Below are 23,229 nucleotides of genomic sequence, written 5' to 3'. Positions count from 1 at the left end.
TTAGCAGCGTCGAGCGCAGTCAGTACTTGGGAATACTGCGTGCCGTTTGCTTTTTCACTTTTGTTTCCTCTTTCAAATTCCACCAGATATGAAAAAAGCAAACTTATCTTCTTTTTGTTATTGTTTTATAAAGATGAAAGTTAATTAAATTCAAATTATTAACTAGCACTCTCGGCAACGGCCATATCACGCTGAAAACACCGATTCTCGTCCGATAACCGAAGTTAAGCAGCGTCGAGCGCAGTCATTACTTGGGAGGGAGACCACTTAGGAACACTGCGTGCCGTTGGCTTTTTCACTTTTTTTCCTCTTTTAAATTTTAATAGATATGAAAAAACCAAACACGTTTTCTTTTTGTTATTGTTTTAAAATGATGAAGGTTAATTTGTCTCACTTAATTTAAATTCGAATTATTAACTAGCACTCTCGGCAACGGCCATATCACGCTGAAAACACCGGTTCACGTCCTATCACCGAAGTAAAGCAGCGTCGAGCGCATACAGTACTTGGGAATACTGCGTGCCGTTTGCTTTTTCACTTTTGTTTCCTCTTTTAAATTCCACCAGATATGAAAAAAGCAAACATATCTTCTTTTTGGTATTGTTTTATAAAGATGAAGGTTAATTAAATTCAAATTATTAACTAGCACTCTCGGCAACGGCCATATCACGCTGAATACACCGGTTCTCGTCCGATAGCCGAAGTTAAGCAGCGTCGAGCGCAGTCAGTACTTGGGAGGGCGACCACTTAGGAACACTGTGTGCCGTTGGCTTTTTCACTTTTTTTTCCTCTTTTAAATTTTAATAGATATGTAAAAAGCAAACAGGTTTTCTTTTTGTTATTGTTTTAAAATGATGAAGGTTAATTTGTCTCACTTAATTTAAATCCGAATTATTAAATAGCACTCTCGGCAACGGCCATATCACGCTGAGAACACCGGTTCTCGTCCGATCGCCGACGTTAGCAGCGTCGAGCGCAGTCAGTACTTGGGAATACTGCGTGCCGTTTGCTTTTTCACTTTTGTTTCCTCTTTCAAATTCCACCAGATATGAAAAAAGCAAACATATCTTCTTTTTGTTATTGTTTTATAAAGATGAAAGTTAATTAAATTCAAATTATTAACTAGCATTCTCGGCAACGGCCATATCACGCTGAATACACCGGTTCTCGTCCGATAACCGAAGTTAAGCAGCGTCGAGCGCAGTCATTACTTGGGAGGGAGACCACTTAGGAACACTGCGTGCCGTTGGGTTTTTCACTTTTTTTTCCTCTTTTAAATTTTAATAGATATGTAAAAAGCAAACAGGTTTTCTTTTTGTTATTGTTTTAAAATGATGAAGGTTAATTTGTCTCACTTAATTTAAATTCGAATTATTAACTAGCACTCTCGGCAACGGCCATATCACGCTGAAAACACCGGTTCACGTCCGATCACCGAAGTTAAGCAGCGTCGAGCGCATACAGTACTTGGGAATACTGCGTGCCGTTGGCTTTTTCACTTTTGTTTCCTCTTTCAAATTCCACCAGATATGAAAAAAGCAAACATATCTTCTTTTTGTTATTGTTTTATAAAGAAGAAAGTTAATTAAATTCAAATTATTAACTAGCATTCTCGGCAACGACCATATCACGATGAATACACCGGTTCTCGTCCGATAACCGAAGTTAAGCAGCGTCGAGCGCAGTCATTACTTGGGAGGGAGACCACTTAGGAACACTGCGTGCCGTTGGCTTTTTCACTTTTTTTTTCCTCTTTTAAATTTTAATAGATATGTAAAAAGCAAACAGGTTTTCTTTTTGTTATTGTTTTAAAATGATGAAGGTTAATTTGTCTCACTTAATTTAAATCCGAATTATTAACTAGCACTCTCGGCAACGGCCATATCACGCTGAAAACACCTGTTCACGTCCGATCACCGAAGTTAAGCAGCGTCGAGCGCATACAGTACTTGGGAATACTGCGTGCCGTTTGCTTTTTCACTTTTGTTTCCTCTTTTAAATTCCACCAGATATGAAAAAAGCAAACATATCTTCTTTTTGGTATTGTTTTATAAAGATGAAGGTTAATTAAATTCAAATTATTAACTAGCACTCTCGGCAACGGCCATATCACGCTGAATACACCGGTTCTCGTCCGATAGCCGAAGTTAAGCAGCGTCGAGCGCAGTCAGTACTTGGGAGGGCGACCACTTAGGAACACTGCGTGCCGTTAACTTTTTCACTTTTTTTCCTCTTTTAAATTCCAATAGATATGAAAAAAGCAAACATATTTTCTTTTTGTTATTGTTTGAAAAAGATGAAAGTTAATTTGTCTCACTTAATTTAAATTCGAATTATTATCTAGCACTCTCGGCAACGGCCATATCACGCTGAGAACACCGGTTCTCGTCCGATCGCCGACGTTAGCAGCGTCGAGCGCAGTCAGTACTTGGGAATACTGCGTGCCGTTTGTTTTTTCACTTTTGTTTCCTCTTTTAAATTCCACCAGATATGAAAAAAGCAAACATATCTTCATTTTGTTATTGTTTTTTAAAGATGAATGTTAATTAAATTCAAATTATTAACTAGCACTCTCGGCAACGGCCATATCACACTGAATACACCGGTTTTCGTCCGATAACCGAAGTTAAGCAGCGTCGAGCGCAGTAAGTACTTGGGAGGGCGACCACTTAGGAACACTGCGTGCCGTTGGCTTTTTCACTTTTTTTTTCCTCTTTTAAATTTTAATAGATATGTAAAAAGCAAACAGGTTTTCTTTTTGTTATTGTTTTAAAATGATGAAGGTTAATTTGTCTCACTTAATTTAAATCCGAATTATTAACTAGCACTCTCGGCAACGGCCATATCACGCTGAAAACACCTGTTCACGTCCGATCACCGAAGTCAAGCAGCGTCGAGCGCATACAGTACTTGGGAATACTGCGTGCCGTTTGCTTTTTCACTTTTGTTTCCTCTTTTAAATTCCACCAGATATGAAAAAAGCAAACATATCTTCTTTTTGGTATTGTTTTATAAAGATGAAGGTTAATTAAATTCAAATTATTAACTAGCACTCTCGGCAACGGCCATATCACGCTGAATACACCGGTTCTCGTCCGATAGCCGAAGTTAAGCAGCGTCGAGCGCAGTCAGTACTTGGGAGGGCGACCACTTAGGAACACTGCGTGCCGTTAACTTTTTCACTTTTTTTCCTCTTTTAAATTCCAATAGATATGAAAAAAGCAAACATATTTTCTTTTTGTTATTGTTTGAAAAAGATGAAAGTTAATTTGTCTCACTTAATTTAAATTCGAATTATTATCTAGCACTCTCGGCAACGGCCATATCACGCTGAGAACACCGGTTCTCGTCCGATCGCCGACGTTAGCAGCGTCGAGCGCAGTCAGTACTTGGGAATACTGCGTGCCGTTTGTTTTTTCACTTTTGTTTCCTCTTTTAAATTCCACCAGATATGAAAAAAGCAAACATATCTTCATTTTGTTATTGTTTTTTAAAGATGAATGTTAATTAAATTCAAATTATTAACTAGCACTCTCGGCAACGGCCATATCACACTGAATACACCGGTTTTCGTCCGATAACCGAAGTTAAGCAGCGTCGAGCGCAGTAAGTACTTGGGAGGGCGACCACTTAGGAACACTGCGTGCCGTTGGCTTTTTCACTTTTTTTTCCTCTTTTAAATTTTAATAGATATGTAAAAAGCAAACAGGTTTTCTTTTTGTTTTTGTTTTAAAATGATGAAGGTTAATTTGTCTCACTTAATTTAAATTCGAATTATTAACTAGCACTCTCGGCAACGGCCATATCACGCTGAAAACACCTGTTCACGTCCGATCACCGAAGTTAAGCAGCGTCGAGCGCATACACTACGTGGGAATACTGCGTGCCGTTGGCTTTTTCACTTTTGTTTCCTCTTTCAAATTCCACCAGATATGAAAAAAGCAAACATATCTTCTTTTTTGTTATTGTTTTATAGTGATGAAAGTTAATTAAATTCAAATTATTAGCTAGCACTCTCGGCAACGGCCATATCACGCTGAATACACCGGTTCTCGTCCGGTAACCGAAGTTAAGCAGCGTCGAGCGCAGTCACTACTTGGGAGGGAGACCACTTAGGAACACTGCGTGCCGATGACTTTTTCACTTTTTTTTCCTCTTTTAAACTTTAATAGATATGAAAAAAGCAAACATGTTTTCTTTTTGTTATTGTTTTAAAATGATGAAGGTTAATTTGTCTCACTTAATTAACTAGCACTCTCGGCAACGGCCATATCACGATAAAAACACCGGTTCACGTCCGATCACCGAAGTTAAGCAATACGTGAACAAACAAACCCCTCCATAGAAAATGCATTAGACTATACTTTGCTGGCTCGTAACTCTGTTTCTACTGGAGATACGGGGATGTCCTTTGAGTATGTTATAGTCCAATTTGTCCCCCATCTAACCATACTAAAAACATTGAGCTACGACAAACAGGGGCCGAGTAATTAAGCTAAACGTAAACAAACAACCCGTCCATAGCAAATGCATTAGACTATACTTTGCAGGCCCATAACTCTGTGTCTACTAGAGATACGGGGATGTCCTTAGGATATGTTATAGTCCAAATTGTCCCCCATCTAACCATACTAAAAACATTGAGCTAGGACAAACAGGGTCCGAGATATTAAGCAAAATGTTCGTCAACTTTGGTATCGTCTCACTTATTTTTATTATGTTACTTATGATTTTTGCACTAAACTTTGGAGGCTCATAACTCTTGTTCTACAAGAGATACTGGGATCTCCTTTGGATATGTTATAGTACTCTTTGCTCCCCATACAATGGTACTTTAAACTTGAGGCTACCTCAATATCGTCGTCAACTTATTTTTTGTCTCACTTATTGTTAGAAGGTTACTTTTGATTTTTGAAAATAAACTTTGCAGGCTCGTAACTCTGTTTCTACTGGAGATACGGGGATGTCCTTTGAGTATGTTAAAGACCAATTTGTCCCTCATCTAGCCATACTAAGAATTAGGGCTACGACAAACAGTAGTCGAGTAATTAAGCTAATGGTAAACAAACAAACCCCTCCATAGGAAATACATTAGACTAAATTCTGGAGGCTCGTAACTCTGGTTCTACCAGAGATACGGGATGTAAATAATGTGACCTTGACACAAATGTTCGGATAATTATTGTTGTATAATGTAAAAAACTATGTTAGTTAAAAAACTATTTTATCTATTGGCATAAGATAAAACAAGAGTGAAACCGAGTCTTCCTTATCGGTAGATATATTTCAAGGAAGCACTTCTCTTAAGATCAGCTACCATGTAACAACGCGTACTTTTTATCGTGACAAATAAATCTTTTATTATGCACAAACGTTTATTAAAATAATCAAATAGAAAACTACAACATGGTGTCAGAAGTGGGGTAATTTTTATAATTCAGGCCCAACCACCCACTCGCGTATCGTTACAAATATGATGACCTCCTTCAAAAGTCCGGAACCTTTTACACCTGTCAACACTCCAGCGGAAGCCTTTGAGGCTTACAAGGAACGCTTCAAAATTTACGCCATTGCCTCAAAACTTAACAAGGAAGAGCATGAACTGCAACTTAATGTATTTCTACACGTCATCGGTACGGAGGGACTACGGATTTACAAAACACTCTCGTTTACATCCACCATCGGCAATCGTACGCTACAAAACGTCTATGATGCCTTCGACGCCTATTATAAACCATATAAAAACGTAACCTATTCTCGGTACAAGTTCTTTACAACGAAACAAGAGTCAGGCGAACCATTTGATGTCTACCTGACGAAAATCAAAACTCTCGCAGCCCAATGTGATCTGGACAAACCCAACCTGACGGACTCGCTGGTAGCCACCCAGATTGCGATAGGAACGACCAATGCCGAGGTTCGAAAACAACTACTAAAACTAGAACCACTCTCGCTGGGCCAAGCTATAGCCATAGCCCAAGCTGAGGAAACGTCCATGCAGCAGGCCCAAGTAATCAATCCAACAAAATCCATACTCACCTCCTCATACGGACAGCCAGAGCAGGAATATTCTATGGTACATGAAGTGAATAGCCTCACTAACGTCCAACACTGGCGCGACCGCCAATCTACAAGCCAATATCATGCACAACGGGGTCGGCCAAGGACTCGCAACAACAATTACCACCAAATCGCTCCAGACAGGAACAACTTCCGCCCAACCTCGCAATTTCGATCCGCTGTGCCGCCACGACGTCGACCAAGCCAGAATTCTACATCTTCAGACCCAACCTGCACACGATGCGGTCTGCGACACCTATCACAACAATGTAACGCAATGGGATCCACATGTCGGGCTTGCGGAGGACCGAACCACTGGTCAACGGTTTGCCGTGCCATCAATGAACTTAATGCTTATCTACCAATTTCCCGTACCACTGACGAAGAACACGGACACAACATCCGACGTGTAGACGAAATAATGTATGACGACAACCACACAATCCAAAATGACGAATTCTTGTACTTATCTTCTCTGACACTACACGCAACATTTGCAAATCTGGAAGATGACCATCTCTGGCGGGCACAACTCATGGTGGCGAATACACCGACCACCTTCAAAATCGATACGGGCTCCCAAGTCAACGTTATTCCGGAAGCACTGTACTCTCGGCTACATCCACGGCCCGCCATGTTAACCCCAAGACACATAATCAAAGCATATTCTGGGCATGCTGTCGAAGTTCTGGGTATGACTCAACTCATCTGCTCCTCAAACCTCGCCTCCATACCGCTCGACTTCTATATAACGCCAAAGGATCAAACTCCCATCATTGGAGCGAGTGCATCTCGAAAACTCGGCCTAATCACAAGATTACCACACAATGAACATAGCGCAATTCCCCCATTCATGGCACTCCAACCTGCCGTTGGTATTAGGACTCCACCGCAAGCAACCGCGTCCCTACATTCTTGCACAGTGCCACCTGATGTTGCGACTAGCACGCCACAAGAAATAATGAAGAGATTCCCTGATGTTTTTGACACGGTAGGAAAACTCCCGGGACAACATCACATGAAACTTCGCCCGGATGCGATCCCAACAAGAACACCAGCCCGCAAAATCCCGATCCAACTGATTCCACGGGTTCAAGCCGAAATACAACGCATGGTCGCTGCTCAGGTCATAGTTCCTGTCACCGAACACACAGAATGGCTTCATCCAATGGTAGTGGTTCCCAAACCAGGCAATGACATCCGCATTTGTTTGGATCCGCGCAATTTGAACAAGGCACTATTAAGAGAACACTATCCCATGCCAACATCCCAACAAATCTTCTCTGAGTTATCTGACGCCCAAGTTTTCACCGCATTGGATGCCAAATCGGCCTTTTGGCAAATCGAACTTACACCAGAGAGCTCTCGAATGTGCGCATTTGCAACGCCATTTGGAAATTTCCGATTCACGCGTCTACCCTACGGGATATCCACTGCTTCTGAATACTGCCAAAGGATAATGAATTCTATATTTGGCGATATACCTCGAACACGAATTGCCACAGACGACTTCCTTATACACGGTTCAAACGAAGCAGAACACAAGAAAATCCTATATACAGTATTGGAACGGGCGCAAAGAAAAGGACTGATGTTTAATTCCAAAAAGATCCAACTAGCCGTTACCCGCATCAAATATCTCGGTCATATCATATCTCCCAAGGGCGTCGAAACTGATCCGGAGAAGGTTGGAGCGATCAGAGAACTACCACCACCAGCGGACAAACCGGCACTACTAAGATTTCTGGGCATGGTTAACTTCATGGCAAAATTTATTTCTGGATATTTCGAACGAACTGCTCCCCTACGGCCTCTTCTCAAGCAAGACACAGTATTTCGATGGGACGAAACCCACCAAGACGCTTGTGACGACTTGAAACAAGCCATCACTTCAGCGCCAGTGTTAACATTTTACAATCCCAAACTACATAACACTGTATCCGTCGACGCTAGTCAACATGGAATTGGTGCCGTACTTCTGCAGCAAGGCAAACCTATTGAATACGCGTCGATGACCTTTACATCCGCACAAACGCGCTACACTCAAATTGAAAAGGAGCTGCTCGCCATATTATATGCATGCGAACACTTTCATTATTATGTGGCAGCCGCCCCACTAACAGTGCAGACAGACCACAAGCCGCTGCTTGCCATTATCCGGAAGCCGTTCCATCTTCTCTCTCCGAGGCTCCAGCGCCTAACATTGCGGTTGGCGCGGTATCACCCGACATTAATATATGTTCCTGGTACCAAGCTTTTCATCGCTGACGCCCTCTCGAGAGTACCACAACCCAACTGCACAATGACAACGGACTTTTTGGAAGGTCCCGCTGCAACAATATATACTCTGACCACTCTTTCCGATGACCGACTCCGCAAGTTCCAACACGCAACAAATCAAGATCCTGACCTGCAACAGATTCAAAGCTACGTGGAAAATGGCTGGCCCTTGCATCACAAGTCAATCCGTCTTCCTGGCGTAAGGGCATTCTGGGCACTACAGGAGGAAATACACTCACAGAACGGACTCCTATACAGAGGCGATCGTCTGTTGGTTCCGGCAATATTACAAGGAGACACTATGAAGCAGATACACGCCATACATCAAGGTGTTACAGCTTGTCTCGCAAAAGCCAAAATGAATGTATACTGGCCGACAATGACTGCCGACATTACCAGATTTATAGCAAATTGCCCCGTTTGCAAGGAAAGAGAACGCGCAAACACTGCGATGCCTTTACATCCCTTGACAATTCCACCACATCCATGGCACACGGTCTCGTCTGATCTGTTCAAATTCCGCTCTAAAAACTATATTCTTCTGATTGACCACTTTTCGAAATATGTAGAAGCCCAAGAATTGACAACTACGAATGCTGAAGCTGTCATCAAGTTCCTAACACCAAATTTTGCCCGCCATGGCATTCCACGACGTTTTCAGTCGGACAATGGACCACCCTACTCCTCATACATGTTTACGAAATTTCTCGAAAAATGGGGCGTGGAACAAATCACATCGAGTCCTTATCACCCGCAAAGTAATGGATTAGCAGAGCGCATGGTCCAAACGCTAAAGAGCTACCTAGCTAAATCGCAACCTGAAGGCAAAGACCTCAATCAAATCTTGCTAGAATACCGGACGACTCCTTTGGAAAATCTTCTCACACCTGCAGAAATGGAATGGGGAGAAAACTTCGTAGTCCCATCACAATGAATGACGCATCACTCAACCCGAATTTTCCGACACAAGAAATCATATCTGGACTACAACACAGACAGTTCACCATGCAAAGACATGCTGACACAAAACCGCATAGAAATCTACGTCCACTCGAGATAGGGGAGAAAGTCTGGTACTTCGTGGGAACACGTTCTTGGAAACCGGCAATAATACTCCAAAAAGCTACCTCCCCAGATTCCTACATCATAGAAACGGAACAAAATCAAATTTTCCGGCGATCAAGAATTCACCTTCGCCCTCAAATTCAACGAAAACCCGACAATCAAAATAAGCCAGAAATTCCGAGAAGGATTAACGCACAAAGATTTCAAAACAACTCATGTGCTAACCTCCTTGAAGAAGCTTTCAACAAAACCCCTAAAGTGGCTCATTATGCGTACAAACCTGTCGCTGTGACAGAGACGACGTCTCCGAGATCTTCCAGTGCATTGACAGATCACTCCCAGCGATCATCTATCCTACCTAATCTTCCTGATATCCCTGAATTAGATGCTAACCACCCTTTAGAATCACACATCGTGAACCCATCAAGACAATCCCTGCAAGAGACGTCAACACGTGATGAAACCGGGCCAAGGATGATCCCACAACAAACTGCTCTAATAAAATCTCGACCACCAACCGTACCACCTTTCCCACAAACAATTGTCAAGACACCCACTTCATCGTATGGACGTCCATTGAAAACCCCGGCGTGGTTCTCACCTGCATAGACCGTATAAAAAAAAAAGCTTGTTGTATAATGTAAAAAACTATGTTAGTTAAAAAACTATTTTATCTATTGGCATAAGATAAAACAAGAGTGAAACCGAGTCTTCCTTATCGGTAGATATATTTCAAGGAAGCACTTCTCTTAAGATCAGCTACCATGTAACAACGCGTACTTTTTATCGTGACAAATAAATCTTTTATTATGCACAAACGTTTATTAAGATAATCAAATAGAAAACTACAACAATTATAAAAAAAAAACTTCGCGGTTTCGAACCTGTGGCCTTCCGGGAGTGAGGCGGATGCCATAACCGCTACACTAAAGATATGTAATTATTTTTAATCGAAAGAACAGGGTCAAGTAATTAAGCAATACGTGAACATACAAACCCCTCCAAAGAAAATGCATTAGACTATACTTTGCAGGCTCGTAACTCTGTTTCTACTGGAGATACGGGGATGTCCTTTGAGTATGTTTTAGTCCAATTTGTCCCCCATCTAACCATACTAAAAACATTGAGCTACGACAAACAGGGGCCGAGATATTAAGCAAAATGTTCGTCAACTTTGGTATCGTCTCACTTATTTTTATTATGTTACTTATGATTTTTGCACTAAACTTTGGAGGCTCATAACTTTTGTTCTACAAGAGATACTGGGATCTCCTTTGGATATGTTATAGTACTCTTTGCTCCCCATACAAGGATACTTTAAACTTGAGGCTACCTGAATATCGTCGTCAACTTATTTTTTGTCTCACTTATTGTTAGAAGGTTACTTTTGATTTTTGAAAATAAACTTTGCAGGCTCGTAACTCTGTTTCTACTGGAGATACGGGGATGTCCTTTGAGTATGTTATAGACCAATTTGTCCCCCATCTAGCCATACTAAGAATTAGGGCTACGACAAACAGTAGTCGAGTAATTAAGCTAATCGTAAACAAACAAACCCCTCCATAGGAAATACATTAGACTAAATTCTGGAGGCTCGTAACTCTGGTTCTACCAGAGATACGGGGATGTAAATAATGTGACCTTGACACAAATGTTCGGATAATTATAAAGGTCTTTGCATGTTCCAAGCAAAAAAAAAACTTCGCGGTTTCAAACCTGTGGCCTTCCGGGAGTGAGGCGGATGCGATAACCGCTACACTAAACATATGCTATTATTTTTAATCGAAAGAACAGGGTCAAGTAATTAAGCAATACGTGAACAAACAAACCCCTCCATAGAAAATGCATTAGACTATACTTTGCAGGCTCGTAACTCTGTTTCTACTGGAGATACGGGGATGTCCTTTGAGTATGTTTTAGTCCAATTTGTCCCCCATCTAACCATACTAAAAACATTGAGCTACAACAAACAGGGGCCGAGATATTAAGCAAAATGTTCGTCAACTTTGGTATCGTCTCACTTATTTTTATTATGTTACTTATGATTTTTGCACTAAACTTTGGAGGCTCATAACTCTTGTTCTACAAGAGATACTGGGATCTCCTTTGGATATGTTATAGTACTCTTTGCTCCCCATACAAGGATACTTTAAACTTGAGGCTACCTGAATATCGTCGTCAACTTATTTTTTGTCTCACTTATTGTTAGAAGGTTACTTTTGATTTTTGAAAATAAACTTTGCAGGCTCGTAACTCTGTTTCTACTGGAGATACGGGGATGTCCTTTGAGTATGTTATAGACCAATTTGTCCCCCATCTAGCCATACTAAGAATTAGGGCTACGACAAACAGTAGTCGAGTAATTAAGCTAATCGTAAACAAACAAACCCCTCCATAGGAAATACATTAGACTAAATTCTGGAGGCTCGTAACTCTGGTTCTTCCAGAGATACGGGGATGTAAATAATGTGACCTTGACACAAATGTTCGGATAATTATAAAGGTCTTTGCATGTTCCAAGCAAAAAAAAAACTTCGCGGTTTCAAACCTGTGGCCTTCCGGGAGTGAGGCGGATGCGATAACCGCTACACTAAACATATGCTATTATTTTTAATCGAAAGAACAGGGTCAAGTAATTAAGCAATACGTGAACAAACAAACCCCTCCATAGAAAATGCATTAGACTATACTTTGCAGGCTCGTAACTCTGTTTCTACTGGAGATACGGGGATGTCCTTTGAGTATGTTTTAGTCCAATTTGTCCCCCATCTAACCATACTAAAAACATTGAGCTACAACAAACAGGGGCCGAGATATTAAGCAAAATGTTCGTCAACTTTGGTATCGTCTCACTTATTTTTATTATGTTACTTATGATTTTTGCACTAAACTTTGGAGGCTCATAACTCTTGTTCTACAAGAGATACTGGGATCTCCTTTGGATATGTTATAGTACTCTTTGCTCCCCATACAAGGATACTTTAAACTTGAGGCTACCTGAATATCGTCGTCAACTTATTTTTTGTCTCACTTATTGTTAGAAGGTTACTTTTGATTTTTGAAAATAAACTTTGCAGGCTCGTAACTCTGTTTCTACTGGAGATACGGGGATGTCCTTTGAGTATGTTATAGACCAATTTGTCCCCCATCTAGCCATACTAAGAATTAGGGCTACGACAAACAGTAGTCGAGTAATTAAGCTAATCGTAAACAAACAAACCCCTCCATAGGAAATACATTAGACTAAATTCTGGAGGCTCGTAACTCTGGTTCTACCAGAGATACGGGGATGTAAATAATGTGACCTTGACACAAATGTTCGGATAATTATAAAGGTCTTTGCATGTTCCAAGCAAAAAAAAAACTTCGCGGTTTCAAACCTGTGGCCTTCCGGGAGTGAGGCGGATGCGATAACCGCTACACTAAACATATGCTATTATTTTTAATCGAAAGAACAGGGTCAAGTAATTAAGCAATACGTGAACAAACAAACCCCTCCATAGAAAATGCATTAGACTATACTTTGCAGGCTCGTAACTCTGTTTCTACTGGAGATACGGGGATGTCCTTTGAGTATGTTTTAGTCCAATTTGTCCCCCATCTAACCATACTAAAAACATTGAGCTACAACAAACAGGGGCCGAGATATTAAGCAAAATGTTCGTCAACTTTGGTATCGTCTCACTTATTTTTATTATGTTACTTATGATTTTTGCACTAAACTTTGGAGGCTCATAACTTTTGTTCTACAAGAGATACTGGGATCTCCTTTGGATATGTTATAGTACTCTTTGCTCCCCATACAAGGATACTTTAAACTTGAGGCTACCTGAATATCGTCGTCAACTTATTTTTTGTCTCACTTATTGTTAGAAGGTTACTTTTGATTTTTGAAAATAAACTTTGCAGGCTCGTAACTCTGTTTCTACTGGAGATACGGGGATGTCCTTTGAGTATGTTATAGACCAATTTGTCCCCCATCTAGCCATACTAAGAATTAATGCTACGACCATCAGTAGTCGAGTAATTAAGCTAATCGTAAACAAACAAACCCCTCCATAGGAAATACATTAGACTAAATTCTCGAGGCTCGTAACTCTGGTTCTACCAGAGATACGGGGATGTAAATAATGTGACCTTGACACAAATGTTCGGATAATTATAAAGGTCTTTGCATGTTCCAAGCAAAAAAAAAACTTCGCGGTTTCGAACCTGTGGCCTTCCGGGAGTGAGGCGGATGCGATAACCGCTACACTAAAGATATGTTATTATTTTTAATCGAAGGAACAGGGTCAAGTAATTAAGCAATACGTGAACAAACAAACCCCTCCATAGAAAATGCATTAGACTATACTTTGCAGGCTCGTAACTCTGTTTCTACTGGAGATACGGGGATGTCCTTTGAGTATGTTTTAGTCCAATTTGTCCCCCATCTAACCATACTAAAAACATTGAGCTACAACAAACAGGGGCCGAGATATTAAGCAAAATGTTCGTCAACTTTGGTATCGTCTCACTTATTTTTATTATGTTACTTATGATTTTTGCACTAAACTTTGGAGGCTCATAACTTTTGTTCTACAAGAGATACTGGGATCTCCTTTGGATATGTTATAGTACTCTTTGCTCCCCATACAAGGATACTTTAAACTTGAGGCTACCTGAATATCGTCGTCAACTTATTTTTTGTCTCACTTATTGTTAGAAGGTTACTTTTGATTTTTGAAAATAAACTTTGCAGGCTCGTAACTCTGTTTCTACTGGAGATACGGGGATGTCCTTTGAGTATGTTATAGACCAATTTGTCCCCCATCTAGCCATACTAAGAATTAGGGCTACGACAAACAGTAGTCGAGTAATTAAGCTAATCGTAAACAAACAAACCCCTCCATAGGAAATACATTAGACTAAATTCTGGAGGCTCGTAACTCTGGTTCTACCAGAGATACGGGGATGTAAATAATGTGACCTTGACACAAATGTTCGGATAATTATAAAGGTCTTTGCATGTTCCAAGCAAAAAAAAAACTTCGCGGTTTCGAACCTGTGGCCTTCCGGGAGTGAGGCGGATGCGATAACCGCTACACTAAAGATATGTTATTATTTTTAATCGAAGGAACAGGGTCAAGTAATTAAGCAATACGTGAACAAACAAACCCCTCCATAGAAAATGCATTAGACTATACTTTGCAGGCTCGTAACTCTGTTTCTACTGGAGATACGGGGATGTCCTTTGAGTATGTTTTAGTCCATTTTGTCCCCCATCTAACCATACTAAAAACATTGAGCTACGACAAACAGGGGCCGAGATATTAAGCAAAATGTTCGTCAACTTTGGTATCGTCTCACTTATTTTTATTATGTTACTTATGATTTTTGCACTAAACTTTGGAGGCTCATAACTCTTGTTCTACAAGAGATACTGGGATCTCCTTTGGATATGTTATAGTACTCTTTGCTCCCCATACAAGGATACTTTAAACTTGAGGCTACCTGAATATCGTCGTCAACTTATTTTTTGTCTCACTTATTGTTAGAAGGTTACTTTTGATTTTTGAAAATAAACTTTGCAGGCTCGTAACTCTGTTTCTACTGGAGATACGGGGATGTCCTTTGAGTATGTTATAGACCAATTTGTCCCCCATCTAGCCATACTAAGAATTAGGGCTACGACAAACAGTAGTCGAGTAATTAAGCTAATCGTAAACAAACAAACCCCTCCATAGGAAATACATTAGACTAAATTCTGGAGGCTCGTAACTCTGGTTCTACCAGAGATACGGGGATGTAAATAATGTGACCTTGACACAAATGTTCGGATAATTATAAAGGTCTTTGCATGTTCCAAGCAAAAAAAAAAACTTCGCGGTTTCGAACCTGTGGCCTTCCGGGAGTGAGGCGGATGCGATAACCGCTACACAAAAGATATGTTATTATTTTTAATCGAAGGAACAGGGTCAAGAAATTAAGCAATACGTGAACAAACAAACCCCTCCATAGAAAATGCATTAGACTATACTTTGCAGGCTCGTAACTCTGTTTCTACTGGAGATACGGGGATGTCCTTTGAGTATGTTTTAGTCCATTTGGTCCCCCATCTAACCATACTAAAAACATTGAGCTACGACAAACAGGGGCCGAGATATTAAGCAAAATGTTCGTCAACTTTGGTATCGTCTCACTTATTTTTATTATGTTACTTATGATTTTTGCACTAAACTTTGGAGGCTCATAACTCTTGTTCTACAAGAGATACTGGGATCTCCTTTGGATATGTTATAGTACTCTTTGCTCCCCATACAAGGATACTTTAAACTTGAGGCTACCTGAATATCGTCGTCAACTTATTTTTTGTCTCACTTATTGTTAGAAGGTTACTTTTGATTTTTGAAAATAAACTTTGCAGGCTCGTAACTCTGTTTCTACTGGAGATACGGGGATGTCCTTTGAGTATGTTATAGACCAATTTGTCCCCCATCTAGCCATACTAAGAATTAGGGCTACGACAAACAGTAGTCGAGTAATTAAGCTAATCGTAAACAAACAAACCCCTCCATAGGAAATACATTAGACTAAATTCTGGAGGCTCGTAACTCTGGTTCTACCAGAGATACGGGGATGTAAATAATGTGACCTTGACACAAATGTTCGGATAATTATAAAGGTCTTTGCATGTTCCAAGCAAAAAAAAAACTTCGCGGTTTCAAACCTGTGGCCTTCCGGGAGTGAGGCGGATGCGATAACCGCTACACTAAACATATGCTATTATTTTTAATCGAAAGAACAGGGTCAAGTAATTAAGCAATACGTGAACAAACAAACCCCTCCATAGAAAATGCATTAGACTATACTTTGCAGGCTCGTAACTCTGTTTCTACTGGAGATACGGGGATGTCCTTTGAGTATGTTTTAGTCCAATTTGTCCCCCATCTAACCATACTAAAAACATTGAGCTACAACAAACAGGGGCCGAGATATTAAGCAAAATGTTCGTCAACTTTGGTATCGTCTCACTTATTTTTATTATGTTACTTATGATTTTTGCACTAAACTTTGGAGGCTCATAACTCTTGTTCTACAAGAGATACTGGGATCTCCTTTGGATATGTTATAGTACTCTTTGCTCCCCATACAAGGATACTTTAAACTTGAGGCTACCTGAATATCGTCGTCAACTTATTTTTTGTCTCACTTATTGTTAGAAGGTTACTTTTGATTTTTGAAAATAAACTTTGCAGGCTCGTAACTCTGTTTCTACTGGAGATACGGGGATGTCCTTTGAGTATGTTATAGACCAATTTGTCCCCCATCTAGCCATACTAAGAATTAGGGCTACGACAAACAGTAGTCGAGTAATTAAGCTAATCGTAAACAAACAAACCCCTCCATAGGAAATACATTAGACTAAATTCTGGAGGCTCGTAACTCTGGTTCTACCAGAGATACGGGGATGTAAATAATGTGACCTTGACACAAATGTTCGGATAATTATAAAGGTCTTTGCATGTTCCAAGCAAAAAAAAAACTTCGCGGTTTCAAACCTGTGGCCTTCCGGGAGTGAGGCGGATGCGATAACCGCTACACTAAACATATGCTATTATTTTTAATCGAAAGAACAGGGTCAAGTAATTAAGCAATACGTGAACAAACAAACCCCTCCATAGAAAATGCATTAGACTATACTTTGCAGGCTCGTAACTCTGTTTCTACTGGAGATACGGGGATGTCCTTTGAGTATGTTTTAGTCCAATTTGTCCCCCATCTAACCATACTAAAAACATTGAGCTACAACAAACAGGGGCCGAGATATTAAGCAAAATGTTCGTCAACTTTGGTATCGTCTCACTTATTTTTATTATGTTACTTATGATTTTTGCACTAAACTTTGGAGGCTCATAACTCTTGTTCTACAAGAGATACTGGGATCTCCTTTGGATATGTTATAGTACTCTTTGCTCCCCATACAAGGATACTTTAAACTTGAGGCTACCTGAATATCGTCGTCAACTTATTTTTTGTCTCACTTATTGTTAGAAGGCTACTTTTAATTTTTGAAAATAAACTTTGCAGGCTCGTAACTCTGTTTCTACTGGAGATACGGGGATGTCCTTTGAGTATGTTATAGACCAATTTGTCCCCCATCTAGCCATACTAAGAATTAATGCTACGACCATCAGTAGTCGAGTAATTAAGCTAATCGTAAACAAACAAACCCCTCCATAGGAAATACATTAGACTAAATTCTCGAGGCTCGTAACTCTGGTTCTACCAGAGATACGGGGATGTAAATAATGTGACCTTGACACAAATGTTCGGATAATTATAAAGGTCTTTGCATGTTCCAAGCAAAAAAAAAACTTCGCGGTTTCGAACCTGTGGCCTTCCGGGAGTGAGGCGGATGCGATAACCGCTACACTAAAGATATGTTATTATTTTTAATCGAAGGAACAGGGTCAAGTAATTAAGCAATACGTGAACAAACAAACCCCTCCATAGAAAATGCATTAGACTATACTTTGCAGGCTCGTAACTCTGTTTCTACTGGAGATACGGGGATGTCCTTTGAGTATGTTTTAGTCCAATTCGTCCCCCATCTAACCATACTAAAAACATTGAGCTACAACAAACAGGGGCCGAGATTTTAAGCAAAATGTTCGTCAACTTTGGTATCGTCTCACTTATTTTTATTATGTTACTTATGATTTTTGCACTAAACTTTGGAGGCTCATAACTTTTGTTCTACAAGAGATACTGGGATTTCCTTTGGATATGTTATAGTACTCTTTGCTCCCCATACAAGGAGACTTTAAACTTGAGGCTACCTGAATATCGTCGTCAACTTATTTTTTGTCTCACTTATTGTTAGAAGGTTACTTTTGATTTTTGAAAATAAACTTTGCAGGCTCGTAACTCTGTTTCTACTGGAGATACGGGGATGTCCTTTGAGTATGTTATAGACCAATTTGTCCCCCATCTAGCCATACTAAGAATTAGGGCTACGACAAACAGTAGTCGAGTAATTAAGCTAATCGTAAACAAACAAACCCCTCCATAGGAAATACATTAGACTAAATTCTGGAGGCTCGTAACTCTGGTTCTACCAGAGATACGGGGATGTAAATAATGTGACCTTGACACAAATGTTCGGATAATTATAAAGGTCTTTGCATGTTCCAAGCAAAAAAAAAACTTCGCGGTTTCAAACCTGTGGCCTTCCGGGAGTGAGGCGGATGCGATAACCGCTACACTAAACATATGCTATTATTTTTAATCGAAAGAACAGGGTCAAGTAATTAAGCAATACGTGAACAAACAAACCCCTCCATAGAAAATGCATTAGACTATAATTTGCAGGCTCGTAACTCTGTTTCTACTGGAGATACGGGGATGTCCTTTGAGTATGTTTTAGTCCAATTTGTCCCCCATCTAACCATACTAAAAACATTGAGCTACAACAAACAGGGGCCGAGATATTAAGCAAAATGTTCGTCAACTTTGGTATCGTCTCACTTATTTTTATTATGTTACTTATGATTTTTGCACTAAACTTTGGAGGCTCATAACTCTTGTTCTACAAGAGATACTGGGATCTCCTTTGGATATGTTATAGTACTCTTTGCTCCCCATACAAGGATACTTTAAACTTGAGGCTACCTGAATATCGTCGTCAACTTATTTTTTGTCTCACTTATTGTTAGAAGGTTACTTTTGATTTTTGAAAATAAACTTTCCAGGCTCGTAACTCTGTTTCTACTGGAGATACGGGGATGTCCTTTGAGTATGTTATGGACTAATTTGTCCAACATCTAGCCATACTAACAATTAGGGCTACGACAAACAGTAGTCGAGTAATTAAGCTAATCGTAAACAAACAAACCCCTCCATAGGAAATACATTAGACTAAATTCTGGAGGCTCGTAACACTGGTTCTACCAGAGATACGGGGATGTAAATAATGTGACCTTGACACAAATGTTCGGATAATTATAAAGGTCTTTGCATGTTCCAAGCAACAAAAAAAACTTCGCGGTTTCGAACCTGTGGCCTTCCGGGAGTGAGGAGGATGCGATAACTGCTACACTAAACATATGTTATTATTTTTAATCGAAAGAACAGGGTCAAGTAATTAAGCAATACGTGAACAAACAAACCCCTCCATAGGAAATACATTAGACTAAATTCTCGAGGCTCGTAACTCTGGTTCTACCAGAGATACGGGGATGTAAATAATGTGACCTTGACACAAATGTTCGGATAATTATAAAGGTCTTTGCATGTTCCAAGCAAAAAAAAAAAACTTCGCGGTTTCGAACCTGTGGCCTTCCGGGAGTGAGGCGGATGCGATAACCGCTACACTAAAGATATGTTATTATTTTTAATCGAAGGAACAGGGTCAAGTAATTAAGCAATACGTGAACAAACAAACCCCTCCATAGAAAATGCATTAGACTATACTTTGCAGGCTCGTAACTCTGTTTCTACTGGAGATACGGGGATGTCCTTTGAGTATGTTTTAGTCCATTTTGTCCCCCATCTAACCATACTAAAAACATTGAGCTACGACAAACAGGGGCCGAGATATTAAGCAAAATGTTCGTCAACTTTGGTATCGTCTCACTTATTTTTATTATGTTACTTATGATTTTTGCACTAAACTTTGGAGGCTCATAACTCTTGTTCTACAAGAGATACTGGGATCTCCTTTGGATATGTTATAGTACTCTTTGCTCCCCATACAAGGATACTTTAAACTTGAGGCTACCTGAATATCGTCGTCAACTTATTTTTTGTCTCACTTATTGTTAGAAGGTTACTTTTGATTTTTGAAAATAAACTTTCCAGGCTCGTAACTCTGTTTCTACTGGAGATACGGGGATGTCCTTTGAGTATGTTATGGACTAATTTGTCCAACATCTAGCCATACTAACAATTAGGGCTACGACAAACAGTAGTCGAGTAATTAAGCTAATCGTAAACAAACAAACCCCTCCATAGGAAATACATTAGACTAAATTCTGGAGGCTCGTAACACTGGTTCTACCAGAGATACGGGGATGTAAATAATGTGACCTTGACACAAATGTTCGGATAATTATAAAGGTCTTTGCATGTTCCAAGCAAAAAAAAACTTCGCGGTTTCGAACCTGTGGCCTTCCGGGAGTGAGGAGGATGCGATAACTGCTACACTAAACATATGTTATTATTTTTAATCGAAAGAACAGGGTCAAGTAATTAAGCAATACGTGAACAAACAAACCCCTCCATAGAAAATGCATTAGACTATACTTTGCAGGCTCGTAACTCTGTTTCTACTGGAGATACGGGGATGTCCTTTGAGTATGTTATGGACCAATTTGTCCCCCATCTAGCCATACTAAGAATTAATGCTACGACCATCAGTAGTCGAGTAATTAAGCTAATCGTAAACAAACAAACCCTTCCATAGGAAATACATTAGACTAAATTCTCGAGGCTCGTAACTCTGGTTCTACCAGAGATACGGGGATGTAAATAATGTGACCTTGACACAAATGTTCGGATAATTATAAAGGTCTTTGCATGTTCCAAGCAAAAAAAAAAACTTCGCGGTTTCGAACCTGTGGCCTTCCGGGAGTGAGGCGGATGCGATAACCGCTACACTAAAGATATGTTATTATTTTTAATCGAAGGAACAGGGTCAAGTAATTAAGCAATACGTGAACAAACAAACCCCTCCATAGAAAATGCATTAGACTATACTTTGCAGGCTCGTAACTCTGTTTCTACTGGAGATACGGGGATGTCCTTTGAGTATGTTTTAGTCCATTTTGTCCCCCATCTAACCATACTAAAAACATTGAGCTACGACAAACAGGGGCCGAGATATTAAGCAAAATGTTCGTCAACTTTGGTATCGTCTCACTTATTTTTATTATGTTACTTATGATTTTTGCACTAAACTTTGGAGGCTCATAACTCTTGTTCTACAAGAGATACTGGGATCTCCTTTGGATATGTTATAGTACTCTTTGCTCCCCATACAAGGATACTTTAAACTTGAGGCTACCTGAATATCGTCGTCAACTTATTTTTTGTCTCACTTATTGTTAGAAGGTTACTTTTGATTTTTGAAAATAAACTTTCCAGGCTCGTAACTCTGTTTCTACTGGAGATACGGGGATGTCCTTTGAGTATGTTATGGACTAATTTGTCCAACATCTAGCCATACTAACAATTAGGGCTACGACAAACAGTAGTCGAGTAATTAAGCTAATCGTAAACAAACAAACCCCTCCATAGGAAATACATTAGACTAAATTCTGGAGGCTCGTAACACTGGTTCTACCAGAGATAAGGGGATGTAAATAATGTGACCTTGACACAAATGTTCGGATAATTATAAAGGTCTTTGCATGTTCCAAGCAAAAAAAAAACTTCGCGGGTTCGAACCTGTGGCCTTCCGGGAGTGAGGCGGATGCGATAACCGCTACACTAAAGATATGTTATTATTTTTAATCGAAGGAACAGGGTCAAGTAATTAAGCAATACGTGAACAAACAAACCCCTCCATAGAAAATGCATTAGACTATACTTTGCAGGCTCGTAACTCTGTTTCTACTGGAGATACGGGGATGTCCTTTGAGTATGTTATAGACCAATTTGTCCAACATCTAGCCATACTAAGAATTAGGGCTACGACAAACAGTAGTCGAGTAATTAAGCTAATCGTAAACAAACAAACCCCTCCATAGGAAATACATTGGACTAAATTCTGGAGGCTCGTAACTCTGGTTCTACCAGAGATACGGGGATGTAAATAATGTGACCTTGACACAAATGTTCGGATAATTATAAAGGTCTTTGCATGTTCCAAGCAAAAAAAAAAACTTCGCCGTTTCGAACCTGTGGCCTTCCGGGAGTGAGGCGGATGCGATAACCGCTACACTAAACATATGTTATTATTTTTAATCGAAAGAACAGGGTCAAGTAATTAAGCAATACGTGAACAATCAAACCCCTCCATAGAAAATGCATTAGACTATATTTTGCAGGCTCGTAACTCTGTTTCTACTGGAGATACGGGGATGTCCTTTGAGTATGTTTTAGTCCAATTTGTCCCCCATCTAACCATACTAAAAACATTGAGCTACAGCAAACAGGGGCCGAGATATTAAGCAAAATGTTCGTCAACTTTGGTATCGTCTCACTTATTTTTATTATGTTACTTATGATTTTTGCACTAAACTTTGGAGGCTCATAACTCTTGTTCTACAAGAGATACTGGGATCTCCTTTGGATATGTTATAGTACTCTTTGCTCCCCATACAAGGATACTTTAAACTTGAGGCTACCTGAATATCGTCGTCAACTTATTTTTTGTCTCACTTATTGTTAGAAGGTTACTTTTGATTTTTGAAAATAAACTTTCCAGGCTCGTAACTCTGTTTCTACTGGAGATACGGGGATGTCCTTTGAGTATGTTATGGACTAATTTGTCCAACATCTAGCCATACTAACAATTAGGGCTACGACAAACAGTAGTCGAGTAATTAAGCTAATCGTAAACAAACAAACCCCTCCATAGGAAATACATTAGACTAAATTCTGGAGGCTCGTAACACTGGTTCTACCAGAGATACGGGGATGTAAATAATGTGACCTTGACACAAATGTTCGGATAATTATAAAGGTCTTTGCATGTTCCAAGCAAAAAAAAACTTCGCGGTTTCGAACCTGTGGCCTTCCGGGAGTGAGGAGGATGCGATAACTGCTACACTAAACATATGTTATTATTTTTAATCGAAAGAACAGGGTCAAGTAATTAAGCAATACGTGAACAAACAA

General features: G+C 39.8%; 10 pseudogenes; all 10 read left to right on the top strand.

The window, feature by feature from the left end:
• Positions 1-173: 173 nt before the first annotated feature.
• LOC149653025 (5S ribosomal RNA) lies at positions 174-292 on the top strand (annotated as a pseudogene).
• A 361-nt stretch (positions 293-653) lies between these two features.
• On the top strand, positions 654-772 carry LOC149653024 (5S ribosomal RNA; annotated as a pseudogene).
• A 361-nt stretch (positions 773-1,133) lies between these two features.
• LOC149653023 (5S ribosomal RNA) lies at positions 1,134-1,252 on the top strand (annotated as a pseudogene).
• A 137-nt stretch (positions 1,253-1,389) lies between these two features.
• On the top strand, positions 1,390-1,492 carry LOC149653022 (5S ribosomal RNA; annotated as a pseudogene).
• A 122-nt stretch (positions 1,493-1,614) lies between these two features.
• LOC149653021 (5S ribosomal RNA) lies at positions 1,615-1,733 on the top strand (annotated as a pseudogene).
• A 363-nt stretch (positions 1,734-2,096) lies between these two features.
• Positions 2,097-2,215, top strand: LOC149653020 (5S ribosomal RNA; annotated as a pseudogene).
• Positions 2,216-2,575: 360 nt separating this feature from the next.
• Positions 2,576-2,694, top strand: LOC149653019 (5S ribosomal RNA; annotated as a pseudogene).
• Positions 2,695-3,057: 363 nt separating this feature from the next.
• On the top strand, positions 3,058-3,176 carry LOC149653018 (5S ribosomal RNA; annotated as a pseudogene).
• Positions 3,177-3,536: 360 nt separating this feature from the next.
• Positions 3,537-3,655, top strand: LOC149653017 (5S ribosomal RNA; annotated as a pseudogene).
• Positions 3,656-4,018: 363 nt separating this feature from the next.
• On the top strand, positions 4,019-4,137 carry LOC149653016 (5S ribosomal RNA; annotated as a pseudogene).
• Positions 4,138-23,229: the final 19,092 nt, after the last annotated feature.

This window comes from Phalangium opilio, unplaced genomic scaffold, assembly GCF_054372755.1.
Source record: "Phalangium opilio isolate 3A_F unplaced genomic scaffold, DU_Popi_V2 ptg000082l_1, whole genome shotgun sequence".
Classification (NCBI taxonomy): domain Eukaryota; kingdom Metazoa; phylum Arthropoda; class Arachnida; order Opiliones; family Phalangiidae; genus Phalangium; species Phalangium opilio.
The sequence above is the reverse complement of the archived record's forward strand: the minus strand, read 5'-3'. Positions and strand labels throughout refer to the sequence as shown.